At 46.8% G+C, this 21,789-nt stretch overlaps 1 long non-coding RNA gene across 1 annotated transcript in view; it reads left to right on the top strand.

Annotated features, from left to right (window-relative positions):
• The window catches only part of LOC117353655, a 34,755-nt gene extending 13,256 nt beyond the window's left edge, over window positions 1–21,499 (top strand). Inside the window, exon 3 of the long non-coding RNA XR_004537996.1 lies at window positions 21,303–21,499. This is a non-coding gene — a long non-coding RNA (uncharacterized LOC117353655). The remainder of the gene's footprint in view (window positions 1–21,302) is intronic.
• Window positions 21,500–21,789: the final 290 nt, after the last annotated feature.

Below are 21,789 nucleotides of genomic sequence, written 5' to 3'. Positions count from 1 at the left end.
GCTAGCCTTCTCGCCACTAGAGGGCGCATCCCCACCTCGTGGTCCTCAGTTCGTTTTCATCCGCGGAGCCAGAAGCCCTGTGGATTATCTGTGCTAATATTGCCTTCTGTCGCCGCGGCTGTGTTGCATTTTTGACGCGGTCGCTGCGTTTTTGGTTTATTTCTTTCTTTCTTTCTCTAAAAAAAAAAAAAAATTTTTTGTTTTCCGCGCTCCGGGGGCTCCCGGTAGCCGTGGCCGAGGAACCTCGCTTGTTCCCGGCCTTGTTTTGGGCCCATGTCCCGGCCCGTAACGGGATTTAAGAAGTGTGGTAGGTGTGATCGACTTTTGTCCATCACTGATCCTCACAGGTGCTGCCTGAGGTGTTTGGGGCCCCATCACCCGACAGCATCGTGCCCTAAGTGTGCCACCTTCCAGAAACGGGCTCTTAACCGTCGAAAGGCCCGTATGGCTGATCTCTTCGCCGTTGATACCCCGGCGGGGAAGGCCTCGAGCTCGGCCTCGGCTTCGGCCCCGGCCTCGACCTCGGCCTCGACCTCGGACCCCTCGGTTCCCTCGAAGCTGGTCGCTTCGCAGAAGCAAGCCTCGGGTAAGTCTCCACTTCCTTCCTCAGCTCCATCTGTCAGGAAGCCATCCTTGGGCTCTTCGTCGGCGGGACCGTCGGCCTCGACCCAGGCCAAGGGATCGAAGGGGGGCGCCCCGAGGGAATACTCGAGACCGAGGTCGCCCTCTGCGGAGCGCCCCCAGGTATTGCCCCAGGGTCTTACTATCCCGGTATTCCAGGAGTTGCTTCGCGCTTTAATCTCCTCGGAGCTCTCCGGGGCCATTGAGACTTTGCAGCAGGCTTCGGCCTCGACTTCGGTCTCGGGGGCCCCGCAGTTGGCGACCTCGGCCTCGGGCACCGGCCTTTCAGCGGCCGAAGCTCCCTCGGCCTCGACCACGATGCTTCCCTCGGCTCCGACCTCGATGACACAGCCTGAGGTCAGTGTGCGACCCCGAGACAAGCAGCGCCGGGTTCGCCGGATTTCCTCGTCCTCCTCCCCGAGGTCTTCACGGGGTTCTTCACCCTCGAGCAAGCCCCGGCCGAAGCACCGCCTCAAAAAAGCCAAGCGGGCTCGAGCCTCGCCCCGAAGGAGTCGTCGCTCGACCCCGCCCGAGACCGAGGCACTGTGTGTCGAGGATCTTCGCCTCGACAACCCCAATCTGGTACTAACACTGGAGGGTTCCCGTGCCTCCTCACCGAGGCGGAAGGGACGGACCTCCAGGCCCCGTACCCCGGGGGGTTCCCCGAGGGGGTCTCTTCGGCGGGCTGTCTCCCCGACCCCTTCGAGGTCACGGGATCGTGCTTCTTGGGGTTCGGGGTCTGGGGGGCAGTTTGGCTATTCTCGCCAGGCATCTCCCTTTGACTCCGCTGAGAAGTCTCGGTCGCCCTCCCCACCGGCACGGACTACTTCTTTTTCGAAATTCGTCCATGACATGGCGAAGGCTTTGGGGGTGGACCTGGCGGCGGGGTCCATCTATACTAAGGAATTTTTGGAAGAGCAGGATTCCCCTGCCCCTCAACGGGAATCCCCCCGCCTCCCGCTTAACAAGGTCCTCCTTCAAACCTTGCTGCGGAACCTTGAGGCCCCTCTTACAGTGGCGGTAGTGCCCACCAAGATGGAATCCAAGTATCGGACACTTCCCCCTAAGGGGTTTGAAAAAGGTCAACTTTCCCATCAGTCACTCTTGGTTGAGTCGGCTCTTAAGCGCTCGCAGCCCTCGAGAGTCTCGGCTGCTGTCCCCCCGGGGAGAGAGGGACGGACCCTAGATAAATTTGGCCGTCACCTGTACGCGAATTCCCAGATGGCCACGAGGGTCCTCAACTACGCTTTCGCCTACTCTTCCTATCTCAGGTCCATGGTCAAGGATCTGCCGGAATTTCAGGGGCTGATCCCGGAGTCACATAGGGAGAAATTTGCCTCTTTTGCGTCCAACCTATCCCAGCTCAGATTTTATCTGTTCCATGCGGTGTATGACGCCTTTGAGCTCGCCTCGAGGGTCTCGGCTTGTGCGGTTGCCATGCGCCGGCTGGCCTGGCTGCGGACCCTCGAGATGGACCCCAACCTACAGGAGCGCTTAGCCAATCTACCCTGTGTCGGGTCGGAGTTGTTCGACGACTCCCTGGATGCGGCTACCAAGAAGCTGTCTGAACAGGAGCGCTCTTTGGCGGCTCTCGTTCGCCCGAAGCCTAAGCCGTTGCCTCAGAGGCCATTCAAGCAACCACCTAGGCGGTATCCTCAAAAAACGACGCCGGCCTTTTCGAGACCTCCGCCTCGACGTCCACCCCAGGGGAGAGGGGGGCCCCCCAAGCCCGCTGCGCAGGGGACATCTAAGCCGGCACCGTCCTTTTGACGGGATGAGCGGCAGGGGGCTGGCCCCCGCCGCGTCGGCATCCAACCCCCTCCCCATCGGGGGTCGGCTCTCGGCTTTTTGCCAGGGTCTGGTCAGGGATAACGTCGGACGCATGGGTGCTCCGGACCATCTCAGAGGGCTATTCATTAAACTTCTCAAGACAGCCTACCGACATGCCCCCCGGGGCGTGCCCGCCCAATTGGAGCCAGTTGGCCCTTCTCCGAGAGGAAGCCAGGGCCCTGTTGAGCCTCCGGGCGGTCGAAGTGGTGCCTCTCGACCAGCAGGGCCAGGGATTTTATTCCCGTTACTTTTTGGTCCCAAAGAAGACTGGGGACTTGCGCCCCATTTTGGACCTCCGGAAGCTCAACAAGTTCCTGGTCAGGGAGAAGTTCCGTATGTTATCGCTTCCGATTCTATATCCTCTGTTGGACGAGGGGGACTGGATGTGATCCCTCGATTTGAAGGAAGCGTACACCCATGTTCCGGTGCATCCCGACTTTCGGAAGTTTTTAAGATTTCAGGTCGGGGACTTGCACCTACAATACCGTGTACTACCCTTCGGTCTGGCTTCGTCTCCTCGGGTATTCACGAAATGCATGGTGGTGGTCGCGGCTGCTCTGCGTTCCCGGGGGTTGCAGGTCTTTCCCTATCTGGACGATTGGCTGATCAAGGCCCCGACAAGGGAAGGAGTTATTTCAGCGACCCAACAGACTATCACGCTTCTTCAGGGTCTCGGGTTCGAGGTGAACTTTCCCAAGTCTCACTTGCAGCCGACTCAATCCCTCCAGTTTATAGGGGCCGTGCTGGACACGGTTCTCCTCCGTGCCTTCCTTCCTTCTCCGCGACTGGAGGCCCTGCTTCGCCTGGGCCGGCAGGTTGCGCAACTGCAGGTAGTGTCGGCTCAACGCATGATGGTGCTTTTGGGGCACATGGCGTCGACGGTCCAAGTGACCCCATTTGCTCGGTTACACCTGAGGATTCCTCAGTGGACCTTGGCCTCGCAATGGCGTCAGGACCGCGACCCGCTATCTCGACGTTTGACTGTGACTCCGTCCTTCAGACGCTCGCTCCGTTGGTGGACCAACTCTACAAATCTGTCCGGAGGTTTGCTTTTTCGCGTTCCTCCGCATTGCAAGGTCCTGACCACGGACTCTTCGGAGTATGCGTGGGGAGCTCATCTGGACGGTTTGCGAACGCAAGGCCTATGGTCGGCCGCGGACCGTCGGTGTCACATCAACGTGTTGGAGCTTCGGGCCATTTATCTGGCCGCTCGGGCCTTCTGTCACCTCCTGCACGATCGAGTGGTTCTCGTTCGGACAGACAACCAGGTGGCAATGTATTACGTCAACAAGCAAGGAGGGACGGGCTCTTGGCCTCTATGCCAGGAAGCCCTGCGGCTTTGGACATGGGCCGTCTCTCAGAACGTTTTCTTGCGGGCGGTTTACATTCAGGGGGAGCTGAATTGTCTAGCAGACAAACTCAGTCGTCTCCTCCAGCCACACGAGTGGTCGCTGAACTCCCGAGTCCTACGCGAAGTCTTCGACCGCTGGGGGACTCCTCAGGTGGATCTGTTTGCTTCGCCCGAGACTTGCAAACTACCCCTCTACTGTTCTCGGATGTACTCCCGGGACCGTCTCGAGGCCGATGCTTTTCTTCTCGACTGGGAGGGGAGGTTCCTTTATGCGTTCCCTCCTTTCCCTCTGATTTTGAGAACGTTGGTTCATCTGAAATCGACCAAGGCCACTATGATTCTCATTGCGCCTCGCTGGCCAAGACAACACTGGTTCTCCCTGCTTCTTCAACTCAGTGTCAGGGAGCCTCTGCTTCTGCCTGTCTTTCCCTCTCTGCTGTCTCAGAGTCGGGGTTCACTGTTGCATCCCAATCTTCAGTCGTTACATCTGACCGCTTGGTTCCTTTCCCCTTGACTTCGATTCCAGTTTCTCACTCAGTGCGGGAAATCTTAGAGGCCTCTCGCAAGGTCTCGACTAGGCTTTGCTATTCCCAGAAGTGGACCAGATTTTCTTCCTGGTGCTCCACCAACCACCTTGAACCGGGTTCGGTTCCAGTGCCTTCGGTGCTGGAATATCTGTTACATCTGTCGAATTCTGGTCTGAAGACGACTTCCATTCGAGTGCATCTTAGTGCCATTGCTGCATTCCATCAACATCTCGAGGGTCGTTCCCTCTCTCTGCATCCTCTGGTTTCTCGTTTCATGAGGGGTCTTGTGAATGTTCATCCTCCTCTCAAGCCTCCTCCTGTCGTATGGGATCTTAATGTGGTCTTAGCTCAACTGATGAAACCGCCTTTTGAGCCGATCGATAAAGCTCTCCTTAAGTTTCTTACTTGGAAAGTAGTCTTTTTGATTGCGCTCACGTCCGCTCGTCGGATTAGCGAGCTACAGGCTTTGGTTGCGGACCCTCCTTTTACTGTATTTCATCATGACAAGGTGGTTCTTCGCACCCATCCCAAATTTTTGCCTAAGGTTGTGTCTGATTTCCACCTCAATCAGTCCATTGTTCTTCCGGTATTTTTTCCGAAGCCCCATTCTCATCCTGGTGAAACGGCGCTTCACACGCTTGACTGTAAGAGGGCGTTGGCTTTTTATCTCCAACGTACTAAGTCTCATCGGAAGGTTCCTCAATTGTTTTTGTCCTTTGATCCTAATCGGGTAGGACATCCGGTTTCCAAGCGTACCTTATCCAACTGGTTAGCTGCTTGTATCTCTTTTTGCTACGCTCAGGCTGGTCTCCCGCTCTCGGGTCGAGTTACGGGGCACAAGGTCAGGGCGATGGCAGCTTCGGTTGCTTTCCTCCGTTCTACTCCTATGGAGGACATATGTAAAGCTGCCACCTGGTCTTCGGTTCATACGTTCACCTCCCATTACTGTCTGGACTCCTTGTCCAGGAGTGACGGCCGGTTTGGCCAGTCGGTGTTACGTAACCTGTTTTCCTAAATTGCCATCCTCCCACCTACCCTCTTTCTGGTTGGCTTGGAGGTCACCCATGTGTGAGAATATCATGCCTGCTTGTCCTGGGATAAAGCACAGTTACTTACCGTAACAGGTGTTATCCAGGGACAGCAGGCATATATTCTCACAACCCGCCCACCTCCCCGGGGATGGCTTCTTTGCTGGATATGGAACTGAGGACCACGAGGTGGGGATGCGCCCTCTAGTGGCGAGAAGGCTAGCACATGCGTGGTGCAGTGTGCAAACTTGAAACTTCTAGCAAGTTTGCTTAAAAAGCTGTCCGCGCTGGGGCTCCGTAGATGACGTCACCCATGTGTGAGAATATATGCCTGCTGTCCCTGGATAACACCTGTTACGGTAAGTAACTGTGCTTTCTGTTATAAGACTTAGAATTCTCTACTGAAGCTGTTGCCCTCCTTTAGTCACAAATCTTGCAGAAGGATGTCACTCAAATCCTCCCCTTCAGCAGTGGAGAAAAGCTCTCTCTTTAGTACCAAAACAATCGATCTCCACTGAAATGTAAGAAAAAAGGAGGGGCAAAGGGAACTTCCCTGGAGACAACATACATTTCTGTTCTGTAACTTATGACAAAAGAACAATATATAACATGAACAGGAACTTAGGAGTATCCAGGAACCAACCTGCTATGTGCAACTAACACTCGCATTAAAACCCCAAAGGTTTATTTATTTAGGTATTTATACACCGCCTATCAAGGTTATCTAGGTGAAGTACTGAAGCATTTTCAGTATCTGTCCTGGTGGGCTCACAATCTAATGTACCTGGGGCAATGAAGGATTGAATGACTTGCCCAGGGTCACAAGGAGCAGTGCAGGATTTGAACCCACAGTCTCACAGTCCCCTTAAGAACCAAGTAACATCTGGATGAGATGCCAGCAACTGCTTACCTCCCTGAGCCTGAAAGCATGAGAGTAGAGAGCTGAACGGGGATCCTTCGGGTCACGGGGATCCCATGGGGATGCCCCCTAGGGTCGTGGGGATCCCGTGGGGGCGCCCCTTGTGCTCTCGGGGATCCCATGGGGTTCAATATAACTCGAGCCGCGAGGCTCATCTGGTTTTCCTACCTGCCCTGCTGCGAGGCTCGTCTTCCATTTCCTGCCTGCCCTGCTGCAGCACACATAGCCAATCGGAAGTCTTCCCCGATGTCAGCACTGACATCGGAGGGAGGGCTTATTGAAGACTTCCGGTCGGCTATGTGTGCTGCGGCAGGGCAGGCAGGAAATGGAAGATGAGCAGTGTTCTCCCTAGCACCCGGTTGTCCCCCCGCCAGAGATGTAATCCAGGTCACAAGGAGGTCAAGGATAGAGACGGTTCACTGGGCCTAGGCATGGAGGAGCTGCCTTACTGCACGCTTTAAGAGGAAAATAAGCTTTTAAATCCTAGGGTGTTTTTGTTTCAGGGCTAAGTTTGGTGATTTTAGGCATTTCCAAAGCTCGTAAGCACCAAAAAGGTGGTTCTATCGGGGAGGGGGGGGGGGATATTCAAAGCAATGTAACTGTTCCTAAATGGCTCCGGGTCACTGAAAACCGGGTAAGTTGTGGACATTCTGTGGCTGGAGTGAGCATTTGGCTAGTAAAGGACTGATATTCAAGACTTAACTTGCCAAAGTCAAATGGGACTGTGCTTAAAACTCAATTCTTCCTTTATGCCATTCACCATAGTCTGTTAAATACTGAATATCCCACTTAACCTAGAGTTTAGCTGGCTGTAAACTCATAGAGACACTGGATCTGGACGGGGGGGGGGGGGGGGGAGAGAGAGGAGAGAGACAGAAAAGGACCTTGAGGGGCTGGAATGCAGACTTGAACCAAAAGGGAGGAGGAAGACAGAGCAAATGCTGGACTAGAGGGGGTAGGGAGGGGAAACACACTGAACTGAGGAGAGAGAGAGGCCAGGCACTGGGGAGAGGAGGACAAAGAGAGTGAGACAGACAGAAAGATCTGGAACAAAGGTGGGAGGACTCAATATGTTAACTTTGGGAAATGTATATAGCAGATGTCTTTGTATTGTGTTCAAAAGAAAAGGAAATGCATTTCTGGTTTTATTTCTACAGAGTTGAAGTACTTGCTGACCTTTGCTGTGACTGATGGGGATCCCCAAGCACCACCAGCAGAGGACCTCCTCTAGAGATGGCCAGAACTCCCCTACACCAAGCAAAGCAGTCGCTGGCAACATCCATGAGCCACTGAGGTGCCAGCATCTGTGACTCAGGGACGCTACTGCTACCTGCCAAGCTTGGCAAAAGGGACCCCCGGCCAACTGCAAAGGAAGTCCTCAGCTTACAGCTTGGGAGTTCTCATCAGCTGAGTATTTATTTATATTGTATATTTACATTAGAGGCTCTGGTAGAAACCCATTTACAAAGTATGTATTCTTCCCAGTTAATATTTCCAAATTAATAAAGTGTCTTTGCTTATTTGTAAATGGGTCTCTACTAGAGCCTTTAATTCAGTAGCATAATTAAATGAAATAACTATTTCTGAAGTTTATAGGGACGGGCGGGGATGGAGGGGATTCCTCATAGAGACGGAGGGATTTCTTGCGGGGATGGGTGGGGACAGAGGGATTCCTCGCGGGGACGGGTGGGGATGGGTGCAATTTTGGCGGGGACAGGTGAGATTTCTGTATCCACGCAACTCTCTACATGAGAGGCCAGCCACCTGTACTTTGAGAGATGCAACCGCTAGGCCTTTTTCTAGCCATGCTTGCAAGAATGCTAGGATCACTGGAATTGGAGTCTGATAAGGCTCCAGCTGCTCTTTGGCACACTATAGCTGGAAAGCCATTCAGGTCTTAGCGTAAGCAGCAAATGTCACAGGCTTTTTTACTCTCAGGATAGTTGCAATGACTACCTCCAAGTAATTCTTAGGAGTTAGGGCTGTGCGCGCAAGAGCCATGTATAATTTTATGCACTTGGAGGGGCATAATCGAAAGGAACGTCTAAGTCCATTTTCGTCTAAGTTGCAAGTTGTTAAAAGTAAAAAACAAGTTTAGGACACATTTTTGAAAAATACGTCCCAATTTTTTTTCCGTTTCGAAAATCGTCTAAGTATACGTCCTATCGATCTGATCGTCCAAGTCGCTAAATCGTCCATCTTTATACCACATTTTCGTCCAACTTTTCATCCAAGTCAAAAACGCCTAGAATATGCTGGTTGGACATGGGAGGGGTCTGCAAAGTGATGGATTGAACACTCAGACATGGTACCTAAATAGTGGGGTACCTTACAGGGCATTGCTGTGAACTTCACAAAAAGGGTGCCATGTCATCTCACTACAGCTCCCTTATAAGTCATGGTGAGCCCCCCAAACCACCTCCAGAATCCCCTAGACCCACTTATCTACCACCCCAATAGCACTTATGACTGCAGGAGCCACTTATATGCCAGTACAAAAGGTTTTGGGGGATGTATAGGGGAGTGCCCATGTTTCAATATCAATGCAGTGATTACAGGGGCTTATGGGCATGGTTCCCTAACTCACCCCAAAGACGGCTTAAGACGCCTCTGTGCAGCACGACTAGGCTTTCCTATGCCAGGCTGCCAGGTGATGATGTTCTGGAGGCACAATTTTCAAGTTGTGATTAATATTTTTATGGGGGTGGGGGAGGGTCAGTGATCATTGGGGTAGTGTGTGGTGGTCTGTATTATGTGTTTGTAGTGCTTATCTGGTGACTTTAAAAAACAAAAGTAAAATAGACAGACCATCTAACAAATGGTTTGATGACGAACTCCTACACCTAAAAAGAAAATGCAGACAATTAGAAAGAACATGGAAAAAACAGAAACAAAACCACACCAAAGCTGAATGGAAAATCCAAATCAAGCAATACAAAACCAAACTGAAGGAAAAAAGAAAAAACTACTACTCCAAACTCATCGGCATCAAAAAACCAGACACAAGAAGACTTTTTAATATAGTAAGAAATCTCACTGATACCAAACCATTCCTCGCCATCCAAGGAAACCAATCTCCAACAGCTACCCAATTAGCGGACTATTTCGAACACAAAATCATCACAATCAGAACCACATTCAACAAATCACGAAACAACGTAGAAGAGATACTAATCAATCCCACAAAAGATGAAGCAATACCAGCAGATAGGATCTGGTCAAAATTCCCTACGATACAATGGTCAGATCTGGACAGGCTTTACAAAAAATACAGCAAATCCTCATGTGACTTGAACAATTGCCCCCCATACTTACTAGCTACAGCTTCCACGAAATTTAAAGCTAGCCTCACACTATGGCTACAAAATACACTAAGAGAAGGACATTTCCCACCGGAACTAGGCAAAATCATAATTACTCCAATACTGAAAGATCCTAAAGGCCCTATAGACAATCCTACAAACTATAGACCAATCGCCTCTATCCCACTATACATCAAACTAACAGAAGGTCTTGTCGCACAACATCTCTCCAACTACCTTGAAGACCACCACATACTGCATCCATCACAATCTGGATTCAGAACTAACCATAACACAGAAACTCTACTGGTTTCCCTATTAGACATAGTCCGACAACACCTCAGCAAAGGAAACAAACTGCTTCTCATCCAACTCAATCTTTCTGCTGCATTCGACCTAGTAGACCATCCCACACTACTCCAGATACTAGACGCAATAGGAATCTCAGGTAACGTACACAACTGGTTCCAAGGATTCCTTAAAACACGAACATACAGAGTCAAGTCAAAAGATCATCTATCCGACCCTTGGTCAAACCCATGTGGAGTACCACAAGGATCACCACTATCGCCCATACCATTCAACCTCTTCATAGCATTCCTTGGCACAACCCTAGATGCCCTAAACACAGTATCATTCAGCTACGCGGATGATATAACTATCCTCCTCCCCTTTGACATTGAAGACCCATTATCCACAGAACGCCTGAAATTAACAATGGAAACGGTAGAAAAATGAATGTCAAACCATAAGTTGAAACTGAATTCAGATAAAACCAAATTCCTACTACTAGAGAAGGAAAAAAAAACATCTTTAACAGAACTAGAATTAAACACAATCAAGTACCCAATGCAAAGCACACTCAAGATTCTGGGAATACAACTAGACAGAAACTGTACAATGCAGACTCAAATCCACAAAGTCATCCAAAAAGCATTCTTCACCATGCGAAACCTAAGAAAAATAAGAAAATTCTTCAACAAAGATCAATACAAGATCTTAGTACAATCCCTTGTACTAAGTATTGTTGATTACTGCAACAGCCTCTACCTACCATGCCCAAACTACATGATAAAACAACTACAGACCGTTCAGAATACAGCCCTCAGACTCATATACTCCCTCGGCAAATATGACCACATCACCAATGCATACCTAGACTCACACTGGCTACCGATAAAAGCAAGAACCCAATTCAAATTCTACTGTCTACTATATAAAGTAACCCATGGTATTGCACCCAGCTACCTAAACAACCGACTATACCGTAACCTCTCACCCAGAATAAGGAGAACTCAGAGCCTATTCATCTACCCCCCTCTCAATGGTACCAGACACAAGAAACTATACGATAGCCTTTTGGCGACACAGGCAATGAAGATTGACCCTACCATCTCCAATCTACTGATCAAATCAACAGACATTAAAGTATTCCGAAAAGAAATCAAAACTCATCTTTTCAAAAAACACTTCCCACCATCCTAACCTCACTATAGCACTAGAATACACTCATGAATACCACCTCCACCACCACAGCAATTCCTTCAACAGAGTATAACTCACTACTATATCCCGGATGTATTATTATTATTACTATTCATCACAGTAACCTATTATATACCTTCTCTTTGCTTTGTAATTCTCCAGGAAATGTCCAGACTTTCAATGTTACTTGCTATACACATGACTCTTAGTATTGTAGAGATAACCCTCCTAGAAAAGTCCAAACTTCTAATTTTTATACTTACTCCTGCTTTGTACTTCTGGAAATATCCAGACTATCAATTGTAACTTGCTATATACATGACTCTTAACATAAGAACATAAGCAGTGCCTCTGTTGGGTCAGACCAGAGGTCCATCATGCCCAGCAGTCCGCTCACACGGTGGCCCATCAGGTCCAGGACCTGAATAGTAATCCTTTATCTATACTCCTTTCTATCCCCTTTTCCTTCAGAAAATTATCTAATCCCTTCTTGAACCCAAATACCGTATTCTGTCCTATCACCCTCTGGAAGTGCATTCCAGGTGTCCACAACCCTTTGGGTGAAGAACTTCCTAGCATTGGTTCTGAATCCGTCCCTTCTTAATTTTTCCAAATGCCCTCTCGTTCTTGTAGTTTTTGAAAGTTTGAAGAATCTGTCCCTCCCCACTTACTCTAAGCCAGTGGTTCCCAACTGGCTTAGAGTAAGTGGGGAGGGACAGATTCTTCAAACTTTCAAAAACTACAAGAACGAGAGGGCATTTGGAAAAATTAAGAAGGGACTCTTAGTATTGTAATGCTCCTGGAAATGTCCAGACTACTAATTTGTAATCCGCTTAGAACCTCAAGGTACAAGCGGAATAGAAATCACTAATGTAATGTAATGTAATGTAACTTTAGGTGGTTTTTTGTGACTTAGACCATGTTTTAAATAGTCTAAGTCACAACGTCCAAGTTCCGTCGATCCTGTGCTGTATAACTTTCGGTTATACATGCAGTACGACTAAGTCTAAGCCGGCCCACGTCCCATCCAACTCCCGCCCTTGACACTCCTCCTGAAACGCCCCATTTAGCTATGGTCATTCAGCGGTACTATGAAGGCCTAGGTCGTTTAGAAATACATCCAAAACCTGTTTTTATTATTGGTACTTGGATGTATTTTGACAAAGTTCGTCCAAGTGCCGACTTAGGTCGGTTTTTGGACGTTTTTCTCTTTTGATTATGATCCCCTTGGTATTAGCATTGACAATTTAATAAAGATTTACACTTGCAAATTTGAAAAGAGGCATGGCCAGGGACAGATTGTGACATTCCTAAAAGTTATTTTTATAGATTATGCCCGATGAGCGCAAAACTTAGGCACAGGCATTTAGGCTTGGTGTTAACTAGCCTAAATGGGTGCACCTAATTTATGTGATGCACACAGGTGCTAAACACAGTTCTATAAAATGTATATTCACACCTTGAAGAATTTAGCTAAGTGCTGATTTTTAGGCACCTTATATAGAATCAGGCTCTGAGAATGCTATTTATTGCAGTTTTGTAAGATATGGATCACTACAAAAAATTCACTACATTAATTATGTGACATCATTATCGAATTGCTTGACTCCTAACGCATGTATTTCTGCCAAAATGAGTCTAATCCTGCGTGCAACTACATTATAGCTGAGTGAAATTACTTTGCATCATTTCCTATTAGGACTAATACATTTTTACAGCACATGGTTCTTGACTCCCGTTTTGTTTTGCTCACTATTCTGCTTCTCAGAAAACATGAGGATACTTTTCTCCTTCTTTTGCTTCCAAGTTTACAAAGTAAACATGATACACCATGACAATTTGCAGCTGCATGTTAAGAAGTGATAAACAGTTTACTTAAGAGTAAGAAAAGGCATCATTCTAATTTCCAGGATCATCTTCAACGTAGTCATCTTGTTGCAGCCTGGGATTCTGATGTCTGCCTTTAATTTAGTGCATCACGGGAAGCAGTGATGTACTTCAGCGCTAAGTGGTGGTGTTCTCAAACAAGATTTTTTGCAGTAAATTTTTATTATCCCAGGACAAGCAGGCAGGTATTCTCACATATGGGTGACGTCATCCGATGAAGCCTCGATGCGGACGCCTCACAAGAAGACTTGTTTGAAGAAACTAGAAGTTTCGAGTCACCCACACCGCGCATGCGTGAGTGCCTTCCCGCCCAGTGCACAGGGCGCGTCTCCTCAGTTCTTAGTTTTCCGCGGAGCCGAGAAGTCCGTCTTTTTGGCTCTCTCCGGTAACTTCGTCATTCGTGCCTTCTCTCACCGCGGTTTGTGTTTATTTTTGTCCCGAATCGCTGTATTCTTACTTTTCTTTCTTTAAAAAAAAATTTTGCTTCCGTTCGTTCATCCGGTACAGGCCGCTTGGCCGCTTGGCTTCGACAGGCCTGTTACCGGTTTCAAACAGTATTGCAAGTGCATGATATCTCTCATGGACGCTGCCTCAAGTGCCTTGGGCCGAAGCATCATCCTACCTCGTGCCTGCCTTGCCAAACACTTAAGCCTCGTGCTTTTAAGCGTCGTTGCATCCTGGTGGGTAGCCTTTTCGAGATGGAGTCTACTAATCCCTCGACATCGAAGATGTCTTCGGCCTTGACCCCCGTCGAAGCCTCTGCCTCTATTGCTTCCACCTCGAGCCTCATCAGACCTTCGTCGTTTGGAGTGGCTCTTGCTTCGACACCCTCGGCTGCGATATCTTCTCTTGTCTCCTCAGGTCAGATAGCTCAGCACTCGGTTCCGCTAGTGGTGATTAAAGTGTCGAAGCCTCCCAAATCGAAACACTCTCACACCACTGTATGGGACCCCTCAGCCAAGGCAGGTGGGCTGGTTTCAGACGCGGTACCCTCCTTGCCGGCTTCGTCCCAGACCTCTTTGGAGGAGCAGATTATTAAGGTCCTTACTAACATGGGACCCACACTACTCACTCTTCTCCAGCCTGGGCATGCAGCAGTCTCCCGTGAGGTCGAGACGCCTTTGCCCCGGTCTGATCCTGCACATTCGATGCAGGGAGCGGAGTCTCTGCGAGTGTCTGGTCTGGCTTCCAAGCACGAAACGTATGGAGTAGATTCTGTGTGAGTGCGTCGACAGGATACCTCACACTCTACAAAGGCTGTCCAGTCTTCGAAAGTGCTTCGAGACTCCTCTTCTACGCCTATAGATCTTCGATATTCTGCTTCTGAGGTGACCTCTGCTTGGTCCTCGAGATCCAGTTCAAGACACAGTTCTCGACACCACTCGAGGCGTGCTTCGAGGCATTCTTCCAGGCATCATTCCTCCAAGCCTCGATCCCCTCCGGCCTCGACAAGACCACCAACTCCTCGTTCCAGGTCTCCGATGCCGTGCAACTGCAGATCAGTTATCTTTCTCCTCTTTTTTTGAGACAGATGGCCGTGGACTTGAGCGTTCCATTGGACACTGGCTCTAAATATTCTAAAGAATACCTCGAGGTCATGCATCTTCCTCAACTTCTGGCTGAATCTTTTAAGCTTCCACTTCATAAGCTTCTTGATCAAACTTTTACTAGATGCATGGAGACTCCTTTTTCCATTCCAGCAGTTCCAGGAAAGTTGGACTTCAGATATAAAAAAGTCCATCATAAAGGCTTTAACAACTCCCAGTTGTCTCATCAATCCTTGCTTGTGGAATCCTCTTTAAAGAGATCCCATCCTTCCAGAGTTTATGCCACAGTTCCTCCTGGCCGGGAAGGAAAAACCATGGACAAATTTGGACGTCATATCTACCAGAATGCGATGATGTCTTCTAGAGTCCTTAATTATAATTTTCATTTCATCACTTACTTTGAATTTCTTTTGTCTCTTTTGCCAAAATTTTTGAATTACTTGGATGATACCATGCATTTTGAGTTCCAAGAAGTCATTGCTTCTTTCTCTCAGTTACGTATCCATCTTCTGCAGTCCTCTTATGATGCCTTTGAGCTCTCTGCCCGAGCAGCAGCTTGCTCTGTGGCCATGCGTCGTTTAGCCTGGCTTCACACCATTGACATGGACTCTAACCTTCAGGACCGTCTAGCCATCATCCCTTGTGAGGGCAATGACCCTTTCGATGAGTCCATCGAGGCAGCCACTAAGAAGTTATCTGACCATGCCAAAACTTTTGCCTCCATAGTCAGACCTAAGCCTAAGCCAGCTCCTTCTAGGCTTGCACGCCCTCCTGTTATCTACCAGAGGCGTTTTCCTCCAAAGCCGGCGCCTTACACTCGCTCTCCTTTGAAGAAACAGCCACCTCAGAAGCCACAGAAGCCTCAGCTGCACCTAAGGCTTCTCAGCCTTTTTGACTGTTTACAACAGAGCATAACCTCCATCGTTCTGTCTCTGACTCCTTTTCCACCTATAGGAGGTCGTCTCCATCATTTTTACAACAGACGGTCATTACATCCGACCTCTGGGTACTTACCATCATAAGGGAAGGATACTCTCTTCATTTCACTCAGGTTCCGCCAGCGCTTCCTCCAAGAGAGTATCCTTCCAATCCATCCCAGGCCGCCCTTCTTCTTCAGGAAGCTCAAACTCTGCTTCGTCTCCATGCCATCGAACCAGTTCCCTTGGAACAGAGCAGGGGGTTTTACTCCCATTACTTCCTTGTTCCGAAGAAGACGGGCGATCTGCAACCCATTTTGGATCTCAGGGCTCTCAATAAATTTTTGGTCAAAGAAAAGTTTCGAATGTTGTCCCTGGCATCTCTCTATCCCCTTCTCGAGCAGAACGACTAGTTATGCTCTCTGGATCTCAAGGAGGCCTATACTCATATCCCCATTCATCCAGCCTCCCGTCAGTATCTCAGATTTCGGATGGGGAATCTGCATTTTCAATACAGAGTTCTACCCTTCGGCCTGGCCTCGTCTCCCAGAGTGTTCACTAAGTGCCTGGTTGTGGTAGCGGCAGCTCTAAGGAATCATGGTCTTCAGGCAGGTCTTCGATGACTGGCTCATCAAAGATTCCACATCTCAAGGGGTTATTGTAGCGACCCAACAGACTACCTAGTTCCTACAAAGTTTGGGATTCGAAATCAACTTTCCCAAATCTCAACTTCAGCCCTCTCAGAGTCTACAATTCATTGGAGCTGTTCTGAACACTGTCCAACTCAGAGCATTCCTTCCACAACAACGTCTGGAAGCTCTGCTTCACCTCTGTCACACAGTGTCTTCTCGCTCTTCCATTTCTGTGAGACACATGATGATGCTTCTGGGTCACATGGCCTCCACAGTAAACGTGACTTCTTTTGCCAGACTTCACCTCAGAATTCCTCATTGGACCCTGGCATCTCAATGGACGCAGGTTTGCGATCCTCTTTCTCGACACATCACAGTCACTCCTTCTTTGAAGAAGTCTCTCCGTTGGTGGATGCTCTCTTCCAATCTTTCCAGAGGCTTGCTTTTTCAAATGCCCCTTCATCAGAAGGTCCTCACGACAGACTCGTCGACTTACGCTTGGGGCGCTCATCTCGATGGTCTCCGTACTCAATGCCTCTGGACCAGTACGGATCGTCAATGTCATATCAATCAGTTGAAACTCAGAGCGATCCTCAAAGCTCGCCATGCTTTTCAACATCTCCTTCACGACACAGTAGTCCTCGTCCGCATGGACAACCAAGTCGCCATGTATTATGCCAACAAACAGGGAGGGACTGGGTCTGCCTCCCTTTGTCAAGAAGCTCTGGAAGTTTGGGACTGGGCAATCCGTCATAACACCTTCCTCAAAGCTGTCTCCATTCAAGAGGCTCAGAATTTCTTGGCGGACAACTTAAGTCGTCTTCTGCAACCTCACGAATGGACTCTCCATTCCTCATCTCTTCATCACATTTTCTCACAGTGGGGAACGCCTCAGATAGACCTCTTTGCAGCTCCCCAAAACTACAAACTGCCTCAGTTCTGCTCCAGGATATACTCTCCTCACCGCCTCGAGGCAGACGCTTTTCTTCTGGAATGGACGAATCTTTTCCTCTATGCATTTCCTCCATTCCCTCTCATTCTCAAGACTCTAGTCAAATTGAAGAACGATCATGCCACCATGATTTTAATCGCTCCTCGGTGGCCGAGACAACCATGGTACTCCCTTCTACTTCAACTCAGCAGCAGGGAGCCATACCTTCTACCAGTTTTTCCTTCTCTGCTTACACAGAGTCAAGGATCTCTGCTTCATCCCAACCTGCAGTCTCTACACCTGACAGACTGGTACCTCTCAACATAGCCCCTCTTCAGTTTTCTCAATCTGTAAGAAATGTTTTAGAAGCTTCTAGAAAGCTTACAACTAGGCAATGCTATCACCAAAAATGGACTAGATTTTCTACATGGTGTTCCTCTCATCATAAGGAGCCTCAACATTCCTCCTATTCATCTGTTTTAGACTATCTTTTGCACCTATCCAACTCTGGACTCAAGTCTACATCCATTTGAGTCCATCTCAGTGCAATTGCAGCTTTTCATCAGCCTATTGAAGGGAAACCTCTTTCTGCTCATCCGGTAGTTTCCAGATTCATGAAAGGACTTTTCAATGTCAAACCTCCTCTCAAACCTCCTCCTGTGGTTTGGGACCTCAATGTTGTCCTTTCTCAACTCATGAAGGCTCCATTTGAACCAATTGATATGGCTCATTTGAAGTATCTCACTTGGAAAGTGGTGTTTCTCATTGCCCTAACTTCTGCTCAACGAGTCAGTGAGCTACAAGCTTTGGTTACTGATCCACCATTCACTGTGTTCCATCATGACAAGGTGGTTCTTCGTACATATCCGAAATTCCTCCCTAAAGTGGTCTCCGAATTTCATCTTAACCAATCTATCGTACTTCCAGTGTTATTTCCAAAGCCTCATTCTCACCCTGGAGAATCAGCTCTTCATACTCTGGACTGTAAACGCGCTTTGGCCTTCTACTTGGAACGCACCAAACCACACACAACTGCTCCTCAACTTTTTGTCTCTTTTGATCCAAATAAGTTGGGACATCCAATTTCTAAATGCACCATCTCTAATTGGATGGCGGCTTGAATCTCTTTCTGCTATGCCCAAGCTGGATTACCACTTCACAGTAAAGTCACAGCCCATAAAGTCAGAGCAATGGCAGCTTCTGTAGCTTTCCTCAGATTGACACTGATTGAGATTTGCAAGGCTGCTAATGGTCCTCAGTTCATACCTTCACTTCTCACTATTGTCTGGATGCTTTCTCCAGATGGGATGGACAGTTTGGCCAAACAGTATTACAAAATTTATTCTCCTAAGTTGCCAACTCTCCCACCATCCCATTCTGGTTAGCTTGGAGGTCACCCATATGTGAGAATATCTGCCTGCTTGTCCTGGGATAAAGCACAGTTACTTACCGTAACAGGTGTTATCCAGGGACAGCAGGCAGCTATTCTCACAATCCACCCACCTCCCCTGGTTGGCTTCTCTGCTAGCTATCTGAACTGAGGAGATGTGCCCTGTGCACTGGGCGGGAAGGCACTCGCGCATGCGCAGTGCGGGCAACTCAAAACTTCTAGTTTCTTCAAGCAAGTCTGCTTGTGAGGTGTCCGCATCGAGGCTCCGTCGGATGACGTCACCCATATGTGAGAATAGCTGCCTGCTGTCCCTGGATAACACATGTTACGGAAAGTAACTGTACTTTGTGGTGGTTCCTGAAGAAGTGGGTTGCTCCCAGAACTGAGCACAGTAGAACCTATCTATTGGATGTTTTGCAAAAGATGAAAGACGAACTTCTTTGCAAGATAAGTGAAAAAAAAATTGTGCACAAGCTTCCTCTATTTGATTTATACTTTGTTAGCATTCTCGCACTGGGGATGCACCAATAAGTTTTGAGTTTTTCACTTTATTCATTTTGACACATTTGATCTATTCACATGCAAGTGTATACAAATGATAGGTGTATGGCATAAAACCAAATCAGGCCGTTCCTGATGTCGACGCTATTTGAACTCTCACCAAGATATATACCAAGCTCAGTATATAAAACTCCTCACCTCCAATATATAATCTCCAGCTCCTCAGAAGTTCCACCTAGGCTCAAAAGTTTTCACTGCCCTAGGATTTATATACTACCTCCTCACTGGAGCTGCTATCAATTTTAACTAACAAACTTTATTTTTAAATTTTAATTTAACAACCTTTCTAGCATATTTCAAGGGTACTTAACTTTTAATTGTGGTCTTCTTTTCAGGGAAATAGGAGGCTATTTGAAAGCATAAGGAGTTTTTGACTTTTGGGCAATTTGTTCTCATAGCTTATGGCTTCACACTGAGGATACATTTCTATAAAAATTTATGAATATATTTGTAACCTATTTAACACAGGTGTGTTCCTTGTGTGTTTTTCACTACAGTTTGTTTTCATGAAAAACTTTATTAGATAGTTTAATTTAGTGTACACATTTGTAGCTGATAGATTTATTTATTTAAAACTATTTATTACCTACCTAAAATCTCAGGTGATTTACAAAAAAACATTCATAATAATTTAAACAAACATAAAAACAGTCTCATAAATCCAGTTGCCCATATCTTTACATATCACAAGATAACCAACATCAACCTCATAGGTCTTCTCAATTACATGATAATAGATAATAGATAACTGATAGGCAAGATTTGATGGAGACATTTAAATAACTCCAAGGTATAAATGCACAGGAGGCACCCCTCATTCAATTAAAAGGAAGTTCAGGAACAAGAGGTTGAGAGTGAAAGGGTGTAGATTCAGGAGTAATCTAAGGAAATATTTCTGTATGGGGAAAGATGATGGATAAATGGGACAGCCTTCTTAGGAAATTGCTATTAGGACAGTATCTGAATTCAAGAAACATGGGAACATGCACAGAGTATCTCCGGGCCTTTCACCTGTGAGCATAGAACATAAATGTTAAACAATCCTACTTTAACCATATCAGCTTATGTTTTATGTTGATTAGAACTTACTGTACCACTTTGGCTGACAGATCTAGGTGATTTACAGACTACAAACAGTGAGAAAGAAATCTCAATCATTTGATAGATAAGATTCACTCTCTTAGGCACATTCATATATGCATGATAAATCACTATTAGATAATTTTTTTTTTTAAGGGCTCCTTTTACTAAGGTGCACTAGCATTTTTAGCGCATACTGAAGATTAGCGTGTGCAAACCTCATGCTAAACGAAAAATGCTAACAAGCTCTATGGAGGTGTTAGCGTCTAGCACTAGCACACCTTAGTAAAAGGAGCCCTAAATATTGATTTTCAAAACTTATACAAAGTGCAACAAATATACAATCAACAATGTCAAGTAACAGCACTTATATTCTTGCAAACAACTGAAACACATTAACCCAACCCATCCCCCCTTTCCCTCCCTCCCTACCTGGATGTGTGTAGAAATCTATGAAAATCCAGAAATTAAGGATTCAATCATTCTGTTGCCTGACAAATGCCTCCAAATCTCTTTAAACCTCTTACTATTTCCAGATTGTTCTGCAATCATCCTTTCATATCTATAGTACAGACAAAGTGTTTCCCACCAAAAAGAAAAGTTTGTCTCATAGATGCTGTACATCTCATTCTCCAAATGCAAATCCGTGGCCATTGCGTAGCAGAAATATGCTGCTTTTGTTCTATACTCTAAATGTCTCTTAATGTTTTGGGGTTTTTTTTCTCCAAATATTCAGATATTAATTTGTACCACTTAGTGGCCTGATGCCCTTGAAAATCTATTTGGAAACATAGACCCGGCAAGCTGTACTGATTTTTTAAGTTGCGCCAGTCAGTGAACCCCTTCTGAATGGCCTGCTTCAACTGCAAAATTACCTGGACAACTGTGACCATTTATAACCTTGAGACTTTGATATATCAAATGATTGTTGTAATTGTAATAAATTTAGCATTTTCTCATTCAGAATTACATCATTTAGGTGTGCTAGCGTTTTTAGTGCAAGCACAAGATTAGAGCGCGTTAGCCGAAAAACTACCACCTTCTTATAAGGAGGCAGTAGCGACTAGCGCAAGCTAAAACCGCTAGTGCAACTTTGTAAAAGGAGCCCTTAGAGTACGAATGCCTGTCTGCCACCAATGTTTCCAGTGGATTTTTGACTCGCCGATTTGTATCTTGGAGTTCAACCATAGGGTTTGACATTTAGTTTGCTGTATCAGAATAGGAGTTAAAGCATCTATAAATTTTAACATCACCCAAGTTGAATGAAAAATAATGCTGTCTTTATGTATTCTAGGTAATTTGATACTCAATACATGGCTGAGATGAAATGAGGCCAAAAGATGACTTTCCAGAATTAACCAATCCGGCAGATTCTCCATGAGTTCAGGAAGGATCCAATACATACCCTGACGTATAATAAAAGCTTGATGATACCTGTAAAAATTTGGAAAATTTACCCCTCCTATCGATTGAGATTTTTGCAAAGATACTAAGGCAATTCTAGAAGTTTTACCAATCCAAAGGAATTTTGTAAGAATCCCATTTAGTTTTTTTTAATAAAAAGAACTCTTATATAAAATAATTCATATAAAATAACTTTTTATAAAGAGCAACAGATCAACCATCCAACTACAGATCCATAGTATCAATACCACTTTATGTCAAAATAATGGAAGGCCTAGTAGCCAAACTCCTCACCGACTATCTAGAACACCACAACATACTCCACCATACACAATCTGGCTTCAGAACCAATTATAGCACTGAACCTCTACTAGGAT

Source organism: Geotrypetes seraphini, chromosome 2 (assembly GCF_902459505.1).
Source record: "Geotrypetes seraphini chromosome 2, aGeoSer1.1, whole genome shotgun sequence".
Taxonomy (NCBI): domain Eukaryota; kingdom Metazoa; phylum Chordata; class Amphibia; order Gymnophiona; family Dermophiidae; genus Geotrypetes; species Geotrypetes seraphini.
This window is presented reverse-complemented; position numbering and strand designations above follow the sequence as displayed.